General features: G+C 35.4%; 1 protein-coding gene across 1 annotated transcript in view; it reads left to right on the top strand.

Annotated features, from left to right (window-relative positions):
• LOC123543606 (uncharacterized) overlaps positions 1-21,763 on the top strand; it is a 172,709-nt gene that overhangs the window by 41,804 nt on the left and 109,142 nt on the right. The window lies entirely within an intron of this gene.

The raw sequence follows: 21,763 nt of genomic DNA on the forward strand, positions 1-21,763 counted from the left end.
TTAAGCCACGTATGTCCAGCCGATCGCCAGCATGATGAGTATTTTTTTCGTACTCAAAGTTTTGTGGTGCTTGAACGGGAAACACACAGCAGAAAATCTGTCAATTGATACCAACAGCAGCCCATACGCTGATATACCAATGGCGAACACTATCAGAGAAACTTTAACAAGACAAAAATATTTTTCCGAGTTTAGCTGCAGCGCGTCCAGAATGATGCTGTAGGGAAGCAACAGAGCTCCCAAAATGAGGTCGGACACAGCGAGGTTTCCGATCAGTATGTGGATACTGCTTGTGCTGTCCCGGAATTTTGATAGACACATTAAGATTAGAGTGTTTCCTATGACTGTGGTTACAGAAATAAGTCCATAAACAATGTCCCAAACGATGTGAATGGCAGACGAAAATCCTGATTGAGCCACAAATGTAGAGCTTGAATTAAGCGTTCTATTCGAAAAAGGTAATACAGTATATTTATCTAATATGTCCATAATTTATATAAAACTATTTCAGTCACATGTAGAAAAATTTGAAAAGTGGAATCAATTCAGTTATTAAAAGAGAAATATCCAGAAAGATCTATTCCCATAACACACTGAGCAACAAACATGAACAGAAATATTCTGGAGTGAAAGCGTACCCCGTTGTTATTTGTTTTTAATAAGCGACAATAATAAGAATGGTACACAGTTCTGCAAATTAATGTTCTGGAGAACAAAGCAAACTATCACAATACTGACAAGATATTATTGTAGTTTCGATAACGACAGTCCGTTTCAGCAGAATTGAAACGATTTTGATATTTAACAGGTCCGTGTTTACATATGCAAATGTTTTTGCCACTTGTGACTATGTTTTATTTTCAAAATTATTTGTATATTCACATAATAAAAAATATCAATACCGTGAAATTTGCTTGAGCTGTACATGGTGACGAAGTAATTACGTGTTCAAGAGAATTTTAAGACAATAACATATATAATTATATAATCTTATTAACCAAATATTTATTAATCTTATCTGTAGTAGATTCATATTATGTTGATCTGTAGCTTATAGAGATTTGCAACCTTTCTTTTCTTAAATATAGAACCCTTTAAAGCGTATTAATGGATGCAAAGGATATTCGTTCCAGCTAAGCAAAGGGTTCATACTATTCACCAATAATAATAATAATAATAATAATAATAATAATAATAATAATATCTTTATATAAGGTAGCACATGAAGACATAGATCAGTACAAAGTACAAATGATACGTCTTAATTTTAAATGTGGCCTTCTGAAAAACAAAGGCATCCAAATGCAGTTTACACTAAAACATAACCTAATTAATATCACATTCAACCTTGTTAATATCTTCGATTCATTCATAGACAAATACCCCTAGAAATATATATTGCCTTTGAGTATCCATTCATACAGTTTTCATTTAGGCAATCAATTTATTATAATAATCAATTATATTATAATGACATAGTTATAATTCAGCTGATAAAAACAAAGGATTATTTAGGAAGTCAGCTGCAAGATATACTTTTTATATTTCTTTTTTTTTAAATTAAAAGATGTTAGAAAACATGTGGAGCGAATTGCAGTCGGTGTTGAATTCCAAACATTTGCACCACAGTAACAAAATGTGTTTTTTTTTTACCATAATTTGTACAATATTTAGGTATAAATATGTCAGTATGAGCAGCATGTTTCATTGGAAAAGGTTAAAATTTCAGAGATTTATGAAGGTAATAAACTATTGCAAGCTTGTAAATAAGACAACCCGTGTGGAACTTATATCTTTCGTTAAATCACATCCACCGAAGATCTTTTAACATATCATTTGTTCTTGTTTGGAAAGTTTTATTCAAAATTATTCTTGCAGCTCTACCTTGAATTTCCATTATTTTCTTTAAAGAACTCTTAAAGAAACAAGCGACCATACTAGGTTTTATTACTGTACATAATCAGATGAATGTATTACATTTAAGAAAATGTTTGCGGGCTTTTTTTTCTTTCATGTAGCGATATGTAGAAGATTTCAATATTCACTTATTTCTATGGGGTTATGCCTCTTGCAGACTTACCAACACAAATATGTTGCAGTATATTTGTTTTGTTTGGATTTCCTATTGCACACACACACACTCATTAAAGGTCTATCATAAATTGTCTGTATTGTATGAAGTCCTGCTTGTTTATTTTCAAAAGAATATGACCTGTTCTTTATTTTTCCAACAACAAAAGAAATATTGAAATTTACCAGTTTTCTGTATCAGCAACTTATCCACACATGAGCAATTTACGTGACCGAAAAACTAAATATGTTTTACTTTACATGTAATGTAACGCTGCTTTATGCTATGTGTCACCTTAACTTTAGCGAAATAAGCACTCACGCTCATTTTTCTTCATTTTTGTTCTTTTACAGTCTGTCACAAAAAGGAACCTAGATAAAGTTTTAAAAAATTGCGAAAGGTAATCTTGGGTAAATGTTGCAACAGTTCATATCTTTTGATGTACATTTCAGTAATTCTTTTTACATCCGTGTTACTTCTAAATGTAATTGCAGGGTGGCAAATACTTTTGCAGAACTACTTAGAGCGCAACGTCTTGGAATTGACTGGAACTCTTTTGGATGATATAGCTCTTACCTAGTTTAGAGTACTTTTCATATAAAAGAAATAAATAAATAAATAAATAAAAAAAAAAAAAACGGCAATGGTAAGCCATAAATGTTATGCAAAGTGTCTAACGTCCGTGTCACCACTCACCACGACCACTACTATGCCACTCACGCAACGAGGTTCTTCGCGCAATAATAAATTGTTGCATTTGTATGACTACAAGTTTATTTTAGTCAACCGTTAGATGTTCATTTTCATAATGGAAGTTGTTAGTAGCTAAGGGACTTGGCACGGTCCGTTTAAAATGATTGACTTTTTGACTTTCTTGTGTATGTATTGGGTAGGATAAAAGGTAATGTCTAGTAGTTTCCATTTTTACCGTAAATATAGATATGGTTATTTTTGAGTTATTTTCGACAAAGGTCTGCAATCAAGTATATAATATCTGACAATCTGTTTCCAAAAAAGGTAATGTGCAGATGATTGTGTAACTTTAAGTGTTGAGACGACTTTTGATATACCTTAAGTTTGACTTACATTCATATGTTCATTTGCATGGAATCCCATTCATTTATTACATAAATATGGTTAACTTTGTAAAGCAGTCAAGCTCACATTTACTAAAATTTCAACCTGTTGTTATTAAAAAGGAATGAAAGATTTCTGCCTCTAACTTTTCGAATGTGTTAATCATAAAACAAAGGTAGGGTCTCAAGGCAATAATGCATTCAATTTCTCTAAACTTGGAGAACCTATAGTCTATTTTTCAAGGGCAAACTGATATGGATGTATAAACAAATTGACGACAGAAATAACTAGAACTGTCACAGGAGTGACTCATACCCCCACCATACGATCTTGTCACAGAAAAATGGCAATCATAAGTAATCTTAAAATACTTAGAATAATATAAAAATGTCAAAAAAGCTTAATACTTAAAAAGAAGTTTATTCGTCTTTGGAGTATTTCATCCTGAGCGTCCCCATATAAGTAATTCTAGTATAATTATGTTCCCTGGATGAGGGATGAGGTAAATATAAAAAATCTCTAATATTAGAGATACACTAAAAGTGAATACAAAAACGTGTCTTACCGACCCATGTTACCACAGAAAAATGTATTTACTTTTTACATAGGGCTGATAATAAAAACGTTAGAAAAATACCAAAAATATTGAAAATCTAAAAATAGGACTTCTAAATATAGACTAATTCTTGTAATTTAAGGGGAAGAAACTCAGTACAAAAGTTAAAAAAGGTTACTTCCCTTTGGCTCTAAGCCAATCAGAATGAGATATAGTGAAAATACATTAAAATTAACCTTAAATTCTAAGTAAAAGGGGACATAATTCAAGAAAAACTGGTGTCAGAGTTATGCACCTTGTGTCACATGATGTGGGTGATGAGGTGGAACATCTATTTTAAGTTTAAATCAAATCCATTTAATAGTAACTGAGATACAGTGAATTATATACATCAAAATTAACCTTAAATTCTAAGTAAAAAGGGGATATAATTCATACAAAATTGATGTCAGAGTTGAGCACCTTGTGTCACATGATGTTGGTGATAAGGTGGAACATCTATTTTAAGTTTGAATCAAATCTGTTTAGTAATAACTGAAATAATAGATTTCGGGACGGGGCGGGACGCGACAAAACTGACTCCTATATACCCCCTCCAAACATGTTTTGTGGGGGTATAGTAACAAAATTTAATTCTTCCAAACATACGACTTTTTCAATATCCGTAATAGAAATCTTTGTAAATATTCTGACACAGACGCCCTCAATATTGTACTTCCGGTCTCGAGAATAAACAAAACTTAGCACGTGCGACCATTTTATCACCTTGCGAAACATCTGATGTTTAGGTTACACTTGTTTACTAGTCTTGAATTTCTTTTATATCTAAGGTTATACGGACGTGTATATTGTGATACACGCACATTATAAAATTTCCGTTTTAATTCAGTATGGGTCTTGAGGAGTCTAGATTTAGAAGTAAATTAGAACATTGAAAGTTATTCATACAATAATTCCTGTACAATCATGATAATGGTATTTTACAGGGGCGTTGCAATATTTTTGCACATGCAGTTGCAATTATTTCAAATGTCTTTGCTTTGAAATGATGATATTTTTTCAGTTACTGAATAAACATATCTTTATCTCTTCAATAAAATTCCATGATCCAATGTAATGTTTATTCTTTTGGTGAAAGAAAAATAGTCACGAGGTGGCAAAGGTACTGCTATGGCTGCATTCGTAGTACAGCATGCATGTTCTGCCTAGTAAGGATTTTTGTGTGGACTTTTTTTCCCTTTGTAGTTACTACAAATAACATATATTGTAACTTCTTTTATAACTGACCGTAGGAAAAAACCAAGACCACTTTCAGTCTATGGTACAACATAATAGATATTACTTTCAATGTTTAGGTGTATTTTAAGGTGTCTCTAACTGACAAGGAGATTTTTTGTGGCTTCAGAAAAACAAAAGAATTACAATAATTACTATACAACCACACAATTAGAATCCCATTTGCAAATACAGGTGCTAGTGTAAAGGAATTTGCAATGACGAGCGTATGCACTTCTTTTTCGCCAATGTGGTACTCCAACACGATTTGAATAAAAAATGGTAAAATCACGGCGTATACCCATATCGGTTCCCTCTCTGTAGAAATTGAGAAAAGGGATCCCTCTCTGTTCGCGCACAGGACACTCTCTGTGCTAAACAATGAACTCCAACGTCAGTCAGCTCGGAAAATCAAACTTTTCGTCCTAAACACATTTTTGTGCATATAAACATATGGCCCGCGGAATGGCGTAGCTATATACCATTGCTATTTTATTGAATCTTTTGTTTTATCAGTTGACACAAGTCCAAACGAAGATGGAATATAGCCGGAGGTACTGGCCTGGATGAACATCGTGCGATGTTTATGAAACTTTAGACTAGCCACTAGACTGATAATAACTGTATTTCTATATTTTTTCCCTTTTTTGTTAAATTCAATTTCATAGAGACAAAAGCCAGTCTATTTTAGAGATTTTCACACAGGACTGATGTTGAAATTATATATGGCCTCTAGAGAGGTCACAAGGTTTTTCTATTTTTAGACCTACTGACCTAGTTTTTGACCGCACGTGACCCAGTTTCGAACTTGACCTAGATATCATCAAGGTGAACATTCTGACCAATTTTTATAAAGACCCAATGAAAAATGTGACCTCTAGAGTGGTCACAAGCAAAAGATTATGAACGGACGCACGGACGCACGCACGCACGGACGGACGGACGACGGACGCTGCGCGATCACAAAAGCTCACCTTGTCACTTTGTGACAGGTGAGTTAAAAAACCACATCTGTTCTACTCCTTTATTGTTCAATTACAGTTTAATTCATTATAAGTTATGTCCATTTTATGACAAGCCATAGCAATGTGTATCTTTCAGATTTTCCGATTTAACTGCAAGTACTAATACAGAAAAATGAAAATTCATTTCTGGTAAAATTTCAACTCAGCTGACCCCTGCAGTTGTAAATCCCAGCTACCAGATGGTCTCAGTAAATTGCATAAACATGTGGCAGTAAACCACTGATCTCTATCAGTTAGGCTGTGGTCAGTTCTTGACATTGATTGATAACAAACCTAAAAAGAGGTTTGTGAATTTTCGGATTGTACTAGACTATGATATTGGACATAGGATATAGACTGGCTCAGTTCACTACATTCATTCATAAAATTGTAAAAAGATATATCATAGTCTAGGAGCTAGTCTATATTGGACATAGGATAAAGACTGGCTCAGTTCACTACATTCATTCATAAAATTGTAAAAAGATATATCATAGTCTAGGAGCTAGTCTAATGAAACTTATATACGACTTTTCTTGAATATAGCAAATATCTAGTACCTTAGATGTGAAGCCGTTGATCCTATCTTATTTGTAAATACACAATATGTGGATATTTTCATCATACTTCTTAAAAAACGCTCTACTTTCGATTTCGTTAATGCACGGGATCTCTCTCAGTCGGCTCAATTTTGCCTCACAGGATCCCTCTTGACTCTCTACACACGGCACGGGAACCCTCTCGGACACGATTATTTTTCTATCGGCACAGGTGCCCTCTCAATTTAACTTCAATGTTAATTATGAATGGTGTTTGTATTTAAAAGCAAAACAATAATTATAGGTTATTAGCTATGCACAAATCTTGCAGCGGAAATAGACAGTACGACTTCAGGAGCGCAATATTCTTCCGCTAAAGAACGATCGAGTGCATATTTACCGATGCAAAGATAATAACCTTTTTATTACATACGCATACAATGTAATGTAACTGCACTATAATTTTTTTTCAATAGTCTGAATAAGATTGACAATACTGAACTAAATAAAAAAAGTTAATGCCACGACACACATTCAATTACGCCACACATCCGATATGAAAGTCAGGCGTCAGTGTATGTACCGATGTTTTCGGTACAGACTTGTGTGCCCGGGCGGACGGGGGTTTGTTATGATAAGTACAGATGTGTCGCTGAACCTTTTCAGACTAGCTATGCATGAATGGCCCCTCTTTGTATCAAATCAAATTATATAAATTCGCGTTTAAAAGTTATATATGTATCACTAAGATATCTACGGAAGAGCATTAGTGCCATGTGCGTTTTTTTATTAACTCGAAATTTCGAGTTACTTTATTGCCCTTTTATCAGCAAATTATGAACGCCCGTCCGTCAGTCAAAGGCCAAAAATATAATGGACGACTTTTGACTCTTCAAATTGGAATCATCTATATACACATCCATATATTGTACCGAACATGTAGGGACTTGAACATATACTACAATACATCAATGTATGACACACTATAGCATCTTAAGCTACTCCAGATTTCAAACTGTATCCAGGATATATACCCTCATTTACATGTATAATATATTCATGTGTTAGGGGCTCGAACTAGGTCGAAAACCTTCCAGACATTCTCAAAATAGTGAAATATTCTAAGCTTGAATACCTCCCGGTCACCTTCTATGACCTCTCCTCAAAACCAAGGTCTGTCAAGGTACCTAATCTTAGTTAGACAAATAATTAGTTACTAACTCAAAATTTCGACTTAGTAACTCGAAATCTCAACATAGTAACTCGAAATTTCAACTTAATAACTCGAAATTTCGAGATAAGCAACTCGACTCAGTGACTCGAAATTTCAACTTTATAACTCGAAAATTTCGAGTTAGTAACTAGAAATTTCGAGTTAATAAATGAAATACACCTGGCACTAATGTTCTTCCTTAGGTATCAGTAAATTTGATAATAAAATTTAAATATGAATGTTATGCGAAATTGCTGATTGATTTTCAATTTAAAAGCATATTAAGAGAAGTAAGAACACCATGATCTATATCCTTAGAAACAGATGTTGTTTTCAATAAGAAAACCATCTCAAAATTCTAACACTGAAGTGGAGGGTGCCGGTGCCGATAGAAAATTTTGTCGAAGAGGGTTCCCGTGCCGGGTGCAGAGAGTCAAGAGGGATCCTGTGAGGCAAAATTGCACCAATTGAGAGGGATCCCGTGCATCAACGAAATCGAAAGTAGGGCGTTATTAAAGAAACATGATGAAAATATCCGCATAAAGTGTGTTTACAAGTAAGATGGAATCAACGACTTCACATCTAAGGTACCAGATATTTGCTATATTTAAGAAAGTCGTATTTAAGTTTCATAAACATCGCACGATGTTCATCCAAGCCAGTACCCTTCGTCTACATTCCATCTTCGTTTGGGCTTGTGTGAACTGATAAAACAAATGTAACGATAAAAAAGCAATGGTATATAGCTACGTCATTCCGTGGGCCATATGTTTTTATGCACAAAAATGTGTTTAGGACAAAAAATTTGATTTTCCGAGCTGACTGACGGTGAAGTTCATTGTTTAGCACAGAGAGTGTCCTGTGCGCGAACAGAGGGATCCGTTTTCTCATTTTCCACAGAGAGGGATCCGATATGGGTATACACCGTGAAAATACAAGAAACGTGTTACAAATTAACACTGGTATTGATAAGGCCTATTGAATTAATGAAGAAGTATACTAAGTACTTTATATATTGCACTTGTGGTAAACCTGGGTTTTGGCTCAGAAGTATTTTGGTTTTTGTAAATATCTGAATAAATAGTTTACGTTACCATGTTCTTTTATCATATATTAAAGAATACATTAAGACGGAGCTTTGCTGAAAATTTGAACCTTATTGAATAAATATTGTTCAAGTTATTCCCAAAAATATACATAAAAAAACTCCCGACTTCGAGAAAGTTTATCAGCAGAAACCATTAAATGCTCCTAAATACATATTTTATATTTTGCCATGGTATTTCCACTTTCAATATATTGTAAATATATGTCTTAATATTTATGTAAAGTTTGAGGACATGACATTATGTAGCTTTAAATTAATCTTGAAAAATCTACTCTGTTTACATTTTTGCTAGTCAATTTCTTATGTGACTAGAGCTGACCAATGAAAATATTTATTAAAAATATTTATAGATATTGTTCAGGTCTGAAACTTTACTGTCATGTCAAGGATATTAATTTTTAGTTATATGAAATTTTATAGATTTTTTAGAAGCCTTGTTCTGTTGTAATCCTTTAAAAATGGCCCTTAGATGTGAAGACTGATTTTAGCGGCCATATTGGATATATTTGGGAGAATTTGTGTGTCAATCCTTTGACACTTGATTTAAGTACTTTTAAATCATTTTTTGTAATTTGAAATAAACTGATAAGGTGTAGTTTTTCTTCTAGTTTGTGTTTATGTAATTGGTTTTTGATGACATTGATTCTGTTTCTTGCATTTGGTGAGAAAAGTTTTACATATTTGGGAAAATGTCATTGACCAATCAGATTGCAGCATTTTTGGTGCTTCTCTATAAATATGGGCTTATCAGTTATTTCTTGGCTCTCCTAGTTTACACTTTTGGATTAAACACTTCACTTTGTTAAGAAAATATTGAAAATTTGGAGCCAATTTTAGGAACTTTGGACTTTATTTTTTATTGGGGAATAACTAGAAATTTGGAGTTTAATTTATTTGCTTAAGAAAATTACTGGAATTTACATGCATTAATTTTATTTGGACTTTTCTGATAATTTTAACTTAATTGCATAACTGGTGTATATATTAAAAGCAGAAGTTTAATTGTAGACATAATTTAGATCTTTGTAGTTGTAAATGTGTGGTTATGAGAGTACTTTTGATTTAATAGATTTATAAAACTGGACTTACTCTTAATTGTGTCTTCATTTAATTCTACATAATGTGTTGAATTTTTCCAGATTATAATATAAGTGGTGTTATAACAATTGAACTTATTATTACAGCACTTGGCATTATAATAACTTTGAAATAGCCCAGAAAGTGGCTTCAAAAGGAATCTGGCTTTTCCTTAAATTAATTAAGCCAGTGGTGTCGGCCATCCTGAACATTTACCCCCAAAACTCGAGCAATAAGAACATTGCCAACAACCACATTTTAGGTCCTCGTTGAACAATTTAACCCCGGGACTGGGGTTTACGACAAAATTGGTGTCAGAAGTGGGATTTCATACAGGAATATTATTTGGAAATAATTTATACTGCAGGAATCATTTTTAATAATCGGACCTCAGCAGTTCAACAGGACCTCTGGATTATACTCTTATCTTTGAAACATAGGTGATAGTAGGGAAGACCTGTATTATACACTAGGCTTTCTTCTATCGCTTATTGCATCACAACTCCTTCTTTCTTGTGGTGATAGTGTGAAAGGCCTGTGAATGAACTAGGCTTTCCTCTATTGCTATACAAATCTTCAGTTGGGTGATTGGGCCTGTGATTATTAAATCAGGTCATTCACTTTTTCTGAATTTCCAAATCCTATCATAGTGTTAAGGGCAGGGGAGCACGGCATCGGTGCGCCTGCCACAATTTTTCAGACTTAGTGTTAAGTGCAGGGGAGCGCGGCATCGGTGCGCCTGCAACATTTTTTAAACCTTAGAGTTAAGAGCAGGGGAGCACGGCATCGGTGCGCCTGCAACATTTTTTAAACTTTAGAGTTAAGAGCAGGGGAGCACGGCATCGGTGCGCCTGCTACATTTTTTAAACCTTAGAGTTAAGGGCAGGGGAGCACGGCATCGGTGCGCCTGCTACAATTTTTCCTAACTTTAGTTGTAAATGCAGTTGAGCCTTTAGTCTTTGCTCCTGCAACATTTTTTCCTAACCTTAGTGTTAAGAGCAGGGGAGCACGGCATCGGTGCGCCTGCTACATTTTTTAATCTTAGGGTTAAGGGCAGGGGAGCACGGCATTGGTGCGCCTGCCACATACTTTAAACCTTAGAGTTAAGAGCAGGGGAGCACGGCATCGGTGCGCCTGCAACATTTTTTAAACCTTAGAGTTAAGGGCAGGGGAGCACGGCATCGGTGCGCCTGTACATTTCTTTCATAACTTCAGTTGTAGATGCAGTTGAGCTCTTAGTCTTTGCTCCTGCAACATTTTTCCTAACTTTAGTGTTAAGAGCAGGGGAGCACGTTATCTGTGTACCTGCGATCATTACTAACCTAGTGCAGGGGAGCACGGCATCGGTGCGCCTGCTACATTTTCTTTAAACCTTAGAGTTAAGGGCAGGGGAGCACAGCATCGGTGCGCCTGCTACATTTTTCCATGTATTTTACTAAGTTAAATGTTATAATTATTCCCATAGATGCTCTTTCTTCAGCTTTCTAAAGTGGATTATCATAATTGTGGGATACTTACATCGAAAGAGGATTTAAAACCCAAATTTTGTGACAAAGGCTAAAAATCTGTATCTAATGTACAGAAAAGCTATATATCATTTAATGGAGTAGACAAAGTGATTCATGAAAGTATGTAATAAAGTGATTTAAAGTTGATTCTAGAATGGATTTTAACAGTTATTCTGGGATGTTATGTTGAAACTGATACCAGTATAGGAAATTGTGACTTAAGATAGGAATCACACTCCAGAATATTTCCACAATTCTGAGACAATAAAAAGTTAAGGCTTTGGAGTAGAATCTGTAGACATGGTGATTCTAAAATGGATTTAATAAGTGACATTAGGATGGATTCTAGAATGAATACTGACTTTAATTCTGGAATGTATGTAGGAATTAATTCCAAAATGAGGAATTGTGACCAAGATTGGAATCACACTCCAAGCTACCTGAACCAGTATGAAGGAGATTTTTATGAACCCAGATACAGACTACCTACCTACAATGGGAAGCAAGGTTATTTTGAGGCTTTCTTATGGCAACTACAACGGTTTTCTAAATACTATGCATGGACAGATGAACAATATAGATTACAGTTAATCTTGGCCTTGAAAGGTGATGCTGTGAAATTTGCCTCTACCTTATCCCCAGATACACGTGAAAACACACAGACACTCATTGAGGCTCTAACAACTCGTTTTGGGCAGAGTGCGGTGTCAGAAATCCATAGGATTAATTTGTACAGTATTCAAAAACACCCTTCTGAGACACTTCAACAATACAGTGCAAGGGTAAATCAGCTTATGGCAAGGGCATATCCAGGGATGATTGGATTTCAAATATACAAACAACTTACTGTGGAACACTTTCTAAGAGGACTTCCAGACCAAAGACTGGCTTACGATGTCCTTACAAAGAAACCTAGGGACATTTATCAAGCTGTAGAGATGATTACATGGTTTGAGACCTGTAAGAAAAATACAACTCGTTTCATGGGGAAAAGTACTCATGTTGGGCGCCAGGGAGAGGACTTTATGACGGAGTACAATCAATGCAAAAGTGTGTTATCAACATTTTGCACAGACTTAACAACTTCCCTTTCAAGAATCGAGGAAAGTGAAAAGAACAAAACTTCAAGCGCAAGCATACCAACAATGAAGTATAGGTCACCATCTAATAAGGATCGTGACAAGCAGAGGAGACAACTTTTGACCAACTCATCAAAAAGACTTTGTGACTATAAATGTTAATTTAACATGTTTCCATCTATATTTGACTATTTCATTATAGCCATATATGATGAATTTTGCTGAAGACAGTGACTTCTTTTGTAAATATCTGTAAATATAAACTTGATGCTATAGGACCAGAATTGCAGAACTGTGCTGTCTATTCAAATGTGTGCTATTTAGACAGCTAAGACAATGTAACATTTTATATGATGTTTCCTTGTAAGAAAAACATCAATAGATTTGATGGCTGGAATCCGTAAACTTCCAAGAAGAGTAATAGATGACTTTGAGAACTATTGATCGTGAAGTGGCGGACATCAGAAGTTTAATTTTGTGTTGAAAATTGAACCGAACTTTTCAGATCAATCAGACTAATTAACTTGTAAGACTCTTTATAAAGTTCATCTATGGTTTTATAGGACTTTGAACTTTATTGAGTATTTTGTGCTATTTCTATTTGTGATGGATTGGGTGTGTCAATTTTTAAAGACTGTCTAGCCGACTGTTATTAACTTTCTTGTTAATGAGTTTGTAGGTTTTGCTGGGATTTGTTGAGAAGACCGCCTGCCTGCTGATTCTGGATTTAGCATGGTACCGTTCAAAGGAATTGAGCTAGGATTTACCATTGCACCGTTCACTGGTGGACTGGATTACTTCTGATTTGTATGAAAGGCTATTTTGAGTATTTCTATCTTACATTCATAGTGTATCCAACAGTTATATACTGTGTAAAATATAAATACTTCTGATGCAATATGGTTAGAGATGTGATTCTTAAAGATATTACTGTTTGGTATTTTTGATGTCACTTAAATTAATGCATTCAAAAGTTATGCATTTCTGTGTATGTCAAGTTTGTGACTGTTCATTCAATATTTAAATTGCCAGGTTGAACACTTACCTGTCTCTATATTGTTTGAAGTTTGTCAGTAGATTGGTAATACTTTGCAAGTCTGCAGGTGCTCATTATGTTACATATGGTGAAAGTACATTTATACCTGATTATGTTCAATTGTTCATTATTTTGGTTTGAGATTTAATGATTTTATTGTGAATCACAAATTATTCAGTACAAGTGCATTTTAAGGTGTCATATTGGCAATAGTGTCATTTGTTTTGTGAGATACTGGAATAAAGAGTAAGAATTATTTTAGCTGATATAGAATTGAACCAGCTGATAGCATATTGCTAATATTTGTGTGATGTTGATTATTGCTAGTTTCATGCAATTTTAATTAATATTGTATTTTTGCCAAAACCTCAGTATTACATAAATGTTGTATGTGACATTCCGAGGCCGGAATGGAATGCATTTTGGTCAAATGCATTCTTTCCAAAGGGGGGAGCTGTGTGGTAAACCTGGGTTTTGGCTCAGAAGTATTTTGGTTTTTGTAAATATCTGAATAAATAGTTTACGTTACCATGTTCTTTTATCATATATTAAAGAATACATTAAGACGGAGCTTTGCTGAAAATTTGAACCTTATTGAGTAAATATTGTTCAAGTTATTCCCAAAAATATACATAAAAAACTCCCGACTTCGAGAAAGTTTATCAGCAGAAACCATTAAATGCTCCTAAATACATATTTTATATTTTGCCATGGTATTTCCACTTTCAATATATTGTAAATATATGTCTTAATATTTATGTAAAGTTTGAGGACATGACATTATGTAGCTTTAAATTAATCTTGAAAAATCTACTCTGTTTACATTTTTGCTAGTCAATTTCTTATGTGACTAGAGCTGACCAATGAAAATATTTATTAAAAATATTTATAGATATTGTTCAGGTCTGAAACTTTACTGTCATGTCAAGGATATTAATTTTTAGTTATATGAAATTTTATAGATTTTTTAGAAGCCTTGTTCTGTTGTAATCCTTTAAAAATGGCCCTTAGATGTGAAGACTGATTTTAGCGGCCATATTGGATATATTTGGGAGAATTTGTGTGTCAATCCTTTGACACTTGATTTAAGTACTTTTAAATCATTTTTTGTAATTTGAAATAAACTGATAAGGTGTAGTTTTTCTTCTAGTTTGTGTTTATGTAATTGGTTTTTGATGACATTGATTCTGTTTCTTGCATTTGGTGAGAAAAGTTTTACATATTTGGGAAAATGTCATTGACCAATCAGATTGCAGCATTTTTGGTGCTTCTCTATAAATATGGGCTTATCAGTTATTTCTTGGCTCTCCTAGTTTACACTTTTGGATTAAACACTTCACTTTGTTAAGAAAATATTGAAAATTTGGAGCCAATTTTAGGAACTTTGGACTTTATTTTTATTGGGGAATAACTAGAAATTTGGAGTTTAATTTATTTGCTTAAGAAAATTACTGGAATTTACATGCATTAATTTTATTTGGACTTTTCTGATAATTTTAACTTAATTGCATAACTGGTGTATATTAAAAGCAGAAGTTTAATTGTAGACATAATTTAGATCTTTGTAGTTGTAAATGTGTGGTTATGAGAGTACTTTTGATTTAATAGATTTATAAAACTGGACTTACTCTTAATTGTGTCTTCATTTAATTCTACATAATGTGTTGAATTTTTCCAAATTATAATATAAGTGGTGTTATAACAATTGAACTTATTATTACAGCACTTGGCATTATAATAACTTTGAAATAGCCCAGAAAGTGGCTTCAAAAGGAATCTGGCTTTTCCTTAAATTAATTAAGCCAGTGGTGTCGGCCATCCTGAACATTTACCCCCAAAACTCGAGCAATAAGAACATTGCCAACAACCACATTTTAGGTCCTCGTTGAACAATTTAACCCCGGGACTGGGGTTTACGACACACTCTTTTCTTACAGTGTAATATTTGTGTTTTAAAAACTTAGCTAAGCTAGATAGAGATTCATTGAATAAGTTAGCACGTAAAAGTTGTGAAAACATTCATTTAGGAAAGGCCTAACTGAAGAAATGACCACCTGTCATTTTTTAGTACTGTTGTATTATACCTGCATTATCTAATTGGTTTTCATAAAGTTTAATGGATTGAAAAGGTCACTAGGTTTAGTGACCCACAACAACCTAGTGACCAATAAAATTGCATATAAATTTAACAAAGGTGCAGACGCCGACGCCAGGTCGAGTAAAAGTTCCTTATAAATTTGAACTAAAACCAATATTGTTATGATCTTTGTGTGACCTTGACATTAGGCTCAGCGACCTGGTTTGCTCTTTACAGATCATCTTGAAGAGCTTAACTCTTGATGCTAGTTTTAAGAAAAACACTCCCAGTGGTTAAGATATGGAACAGGTACCAATTTCACCTATTTGATCTTTGACCTTGACTACTTATCCGGGTCGAGGACTGGACAAGGTTAAAAATCGATGTGCCTTATATTTTCTTCAACCGGTGAAGATGAGGAGCAGACATGAACATAACCTACTTGACGTTTGACCGTTGTTACCTTGACCTTTGTGACCTTGGTTGTCTGCCCTGCATGTTGTCTTGGTGAAATTAACAATTAATGTTAGTTTAATGAAAATCTTTGTTCTGGTTTGAAGGTATATAGCAGACATTTAGCTTTAATAACCTCATTGACCTAGGTTTTGTACTTTGCAAATCTGCCATGGTAGGGTAAACAATTGACGTGTTGTATGAAAACACCAAGGTAAGCTATTTGACATCTTTAAAGATCAGCATTGTGTACTGGGGACAGTATTGATGTAGGTTACAATTGATGTTAGTTTATTAACAAGGGCCAGGCGGACCTAGATCACTCACCTTAGTTACAGACTGCTTGAAGATTTTTGGTACAGACGAATGTAGCAAGAAAAATATCTTTTAAATTGAGCCAGTGTTTTCGAACATGATTTTTTTAAAGTATAGGAAATACTGTATACCAAAGGAACACGTCTGTGATATTTGATCATTATTGACAATTTATTATCCCGGGTGACCCAGTTTCAAACTCCTTTAGAAAATTTATTGAGGGCAACATTCTGACAAAGTTTCATAAAGGTTGGGCCAATACTAGTATTGCAACCTATAGATTGTTAAAAATAAAGCTGTTGACGACATGGCAACCACAATAGCTCATTCTGTGCTCTGGTATAGACATAGTACTAGAGATCAGTCAATTACCCAAATAATAATCCACCTTGCATTTACATTTACACCTGTATGACGAAGATCAATAGGCAGAATGCAGTAACTGTATGGTTAAAAACTTAAGTCTTTTCAATTAAATGTCCATTTTCATGGTAAATACTCGAGCTTTTTTCCTTGTTTTTTTTATGTATGATGTGTGACATGATATAAATAAAATTACTTTTTAATTTCAGCTTAAATTGTGGATCTGAATTCATTTTATGAGTCTTAAAGCATTTTGTGGTATCATACAATATGCGTGTATTTGACCAATCTTTTACATTCACATTGACATAATTTTTTCCTTCAATAATCTAGTTATAATTGGGGATTAAATATCAATCAATGGTTAGCGACTATCTGCAAGAGCGAGTACATGGAAATTAAATAGGAATTTTCAGAAAATCATCAATAATATGCTTGAACATGATCAGATCACGACTTGTATATTCTTATCGTCTTAAATTTCATAGATCAGCAGTGAACATTAATTTTTTTAATTGTTTTTCACGATTTAAAATTTTAGGTACCATGTATGTCTGGTAAGCTAAAAATCTTCCCAATGATATGGAGCAGAAACAATGGTCCCAAATATAACCCCCATATACTTTAAATCAATGGAAATAATAATTGCACACGAAATCCTGACAATATGTGCATGTTCGCTTCATCTTGATGATGTACACAAAGTTAATTTCAACTGGAAAGAAACTGTAGGACAAGACACAAAAGTAATGGATGGACAGTTCAGCACTATATGCCGTCTCGTTCCTCATTCAGCATTGGATTGATTGCTTTGCTGGATTAAACATCACACCGACACAATTATAGGTTATATGGCGACTTTCCAGCTTTAATGGTTGAGGAAGACCCTAGGTGCCATTATTTCATGTGCTGACCTTCCGTGAGCCAGCTGGGTGGCTTCCTAATATAAAGAATTCAATGCATGGAGTGAGGTTCGAACCCACATTGACGAGGGGCAAGTGCTTTAAAGTCAGTGACCTCAACCACTCGGCCATGGAGGACCCACCCATTGCATTGTGGGAATAAAAATTAACTTGAATATAAAAGTTTCAGTTAATGAAATGAAGCCAAGCATTTTATATGTATGCTGCAATAATCAATGGTTGAAACATGTGCCATTCATTTGTCGTAACATATGAATGCATGTAAAAACTAGAATGTGTTTGTAGGACGCAGGGTGTGCCCCCCTCCCCCCACCACCTACTGGTACGTCACAAATAAGGGGCAATAATTCAAATGTTTGCAGTCTTAATGGCGTATAGCCTCAACAAACATTTTATGAAAAGGATTCATTATTCTAGGCCCTACACTTTGAGCTATGAGCATAACAAACAAAAAATCCACCATTTTGGCTATTTCAAGGGCCAACTCTGTAATAAGAGCTAAGATTCTCAAGAAGAATGCCAAGTGTGCAAGGTCACATCATGATAGACTCCTGCAAGGTTTCCTGAATTTACATCCAATACTTTTTGAGCTAGGCACATAATTATGTGAAAAAATGCATTTTTTTACTATTTCAAGGGCCACAACTTTAAAAATAGGGGAAGGAGCCAACCAAAAAACTTTATATCATGATAAAGACTTATGCAAGTTTTCAACCATTTATATTAAATACTTTTTGAGCCAGGTGCGTCACAAGGTGAAAATGTACATTTCTGACTATTTCAGGGACCATAACTGTAAAAATAGGGGGCGGACCCAAATGAAAAATAGGAGGTGCACAAGTTCATATCAGGATTAAGATCCATGCAAGGTTTGATGAATCTATATCATATACTTTTTGAGTTAGGCGTGTCACAAGGTGAAAATGTTCATTTTTGACTATTTTAGGGGCCTTACTCTAAAAATAGGGGCGGAGCCAGATGAAAAATAGCAGCTGCTAAAGTTCATATTATGTTAAGACTCATGCAAGGTTTCATGAATCTATATCAAATACTTTTCGAGCTAGGCGTGTCGAGGACTTCGGACGAACGGACGGACAAAACCAAATCTATATGCCTCCACCACTCACACAGGGGGCACAATTAAATAAACAAGGCAGTCTGAAAGACAGCTAAATTCTCCGCTACTGCTTTGGATAGTGAAAGGGTAAACCTTTAATTTTAGCTGTGACCTTGACCTTAAACTGACATGGCTGACTCATAAATTCTGCACAATGTCTTGACAAGGTGATCATTTGTCCAAAGTTTGATGAAAATCCTTCAAGGGGTTTAGGAGATACAGAGTGTACACAAAATGGAAGGCTTAAACCTTCGACCCCTAGTTGTGACCTTGACCTTGAGCTCGCATGATTGACTCATAATTTCTGCACTTTTTGATGAGGTAATCATTTGACACAAATTTTATAAAATTCCTTCAAAGGGTTTAGGAGATATAGAGCGGACACGAAATGGAAGGCTCAAACCTTTTACCTCGAGTTGTGACCTAGACCTTGAGCAGACAAGGCTGACTCATGGGTTCTGCACATTGCCTTGATGAAGTGATCATTTGACCAAAGTTTCATGAAAATCCTTCAAGGGGTTTAGGAGATATAGAGCTGACACAAAATGGAAGGCTCAAACATTTGACCCAAAGTTGTGACCTCGACCTTGAGCCGGCATGGCTGTCTTATGGGTTCTGCACATCGTCTTGATGAGGTGGTCATAAGGACATTTGACCAAGGTTTTATAAAATTCCTTCAAAGGGTTTAGGAGATACAGAGCTGACACAAAATGGCAGGTTCAAACCTTTGACCTAGAGTTGTGACCTTGACCTCGAGCCGACTCATGGGTTCTGCACATCGTCTTGATGAGGTGATCATTTGACCAAAGTTTCATAAAAAATCCTTTAAGGGGTTTAGGAGATATGGAGCGGACACGAAAGTGTTACGGACAGACGGAGACCATTCCTATAACCCGCCCCCCCCCACCACTTGTGGCGGAGGATTAATAATCCAGATATGTCAAATTACACCTAACAATTGGAAGTACCATCCATGTTGTACCACATAAAAGTGGTCTCGTTTTTTCCCTACAACCATAGTAAAAATGTTGCAAAAAAGCTATTTATAGTACCATTAAAGGGAAGATATTCAATAAAAAGAAATGTAAGTGAACAGAAGAGATCCGCAAAAGGAAAACAAAATCTAGAAAAAGCTTTTGTAAAAAGCGCATGTCTCCCCCAATGCAAAGTCCTATAGGCAAGAAGTCAATAGGGGTCAGGAGCGAAAGTCAAAGAGACACTGATGGTTGGCTGCAATAGGGATCATCTACTTGGCATGTCCAGTCATCCCGCTAAATTTCAACACTCTTGACCTAGTGGTTCTCAAGTCACTGTTCAGGCTCTTGTGACCTTGACCTTTGATCAAGTGACCTCAAAATAAATAGGGGACATCTACTCTGCATGTCCAATCATCCTATTAAGTTTCAACATTGTAGGTCAAGTGGTTCTCAAGTTATTTCCAAAAAATGATTTTACATGAACAGGCCACTGTGACCTTGACCTTTAATAGACTGACCCCAAAATCAATAGGGGTCATCTACTCTGCATGTTCAATCATCCTATGAAGTTTCAACATTCTGGGTCAAGTGGTTCTCAAGTTATTCATCAGAACTGGTTATCAATGTTCAGGCCCCTGTGACCTTGACCTTTAACGGAGTGACCCCAAAAACAATAGGGGTCATTTACTCTGCATGAACAATCATCCTATGAAGTTCCAACATTCTGGGTCGAGAGGTTCTCAAGTTATTGATTGGAAATGGTTTTCCATGTTCAGGCCCCTGTGGCCTTGACCTTTAACAGAGTGACCCTAACATCGTTAGGGGTCATCTACTCTGCATGACCAATCATCCTATGAAGTTTCATCATTCTGGGTCAAGTGGTTCTCAAGTTACTGACCGGAAATGGTTTTCAATGTTCAGGCCCCTGTGACCTTGACCTTTCACAGAGTGAACCCAAAATCGTTAGGGGTCATCTACTCTGCATGACCAATCATCCTATTAAGTTTCAACATTCTGGGTCAAGTGGTTCTCAAGTTACTGACCGGAAATGGTTTTCAATGTTCAGGCCCCTGTGACCTTGACCTTTAATGGAGTGATCCCAAAATCGATAGGGGTCATCTACTTTGCATGTACAATCATCCTATGAAGTTTCAACATTTTGGGTCAAGTGGTTCTCTAGTTATTGATCGGAAATGGTTTTCAATGTTCAGGCCCCTGTGACCTTGACCTTTGACGGAGTGACCCCAAAATCAATAGGGGTCATCTACTCTTCATGACCAATCATCCTATGAAGTTTAAACATTCTGGGTCAAGTGGTTCCCCAGTTATTGATCGGAAATGGTTTTCAATGTTCAGGCCCCTGTGACCTTGACCTTTGACGGAGTGACCCCAAAGTCAATAGGGGTCATCTACTCTTCATGACCAATCATCCTATGAAGTTTCAACATTCTGGGTCAAGTGGTTCTCTAGTTATTGATTGGAAATGGTTTTCAATGTTTAGGCCCCTGTGACCTTGACCTTTGACGGAGTGACCCCAAAATCAATAGGGGTCATCTACTCTTCATGACCAATCATCCTATGAAGTTTCAACATTCTGGGTCAAGTGGTTCTCTAGTTATTGATCGGAAATGGTTTTCAATGTTCAGGCCCCTGTGACCTTGACCTTTGACGGAATGACCCCAAAATCAATAGGGGTCGTCTACTCCAGCAGCCCTACAACCCTATGAAGTTTGAAGGTTCTAGGTCAAATGGTTCTCCAGTTATTGCTCGGAAATGAAGTGTGACGTACGGACGGACAGGGCAAAAACATTATGTCTCCATAATTAATAAAAACCAAGACCATGGCAATGGCGAGCAATATACACATATGACCTTTCACCTCCGACCTCGACGCGGGCCATCCGCAACGTGCGCACTGCAAGTCATCTTGATGTGATGAACATTTGTGTCAAGTATCTTCAAAATCCTTCAAGATGTTAAAAAGTTAAGAGATCA

This window comes from Mercenaria mercenaria, chromosome 15 (genome assembly GCF_021730395.1).
Source record: "Mercenaria mercenaria strain notata chromosome 15, MADL_Memer_1, whole genome shotgun sequence".
Taxonomy (NCBI): Eukaryota; Metazoa; Mollusca; class Bivalvia; order Venerida; family Veneridae; genus Mercenaria; species Mercenaria mercenaria.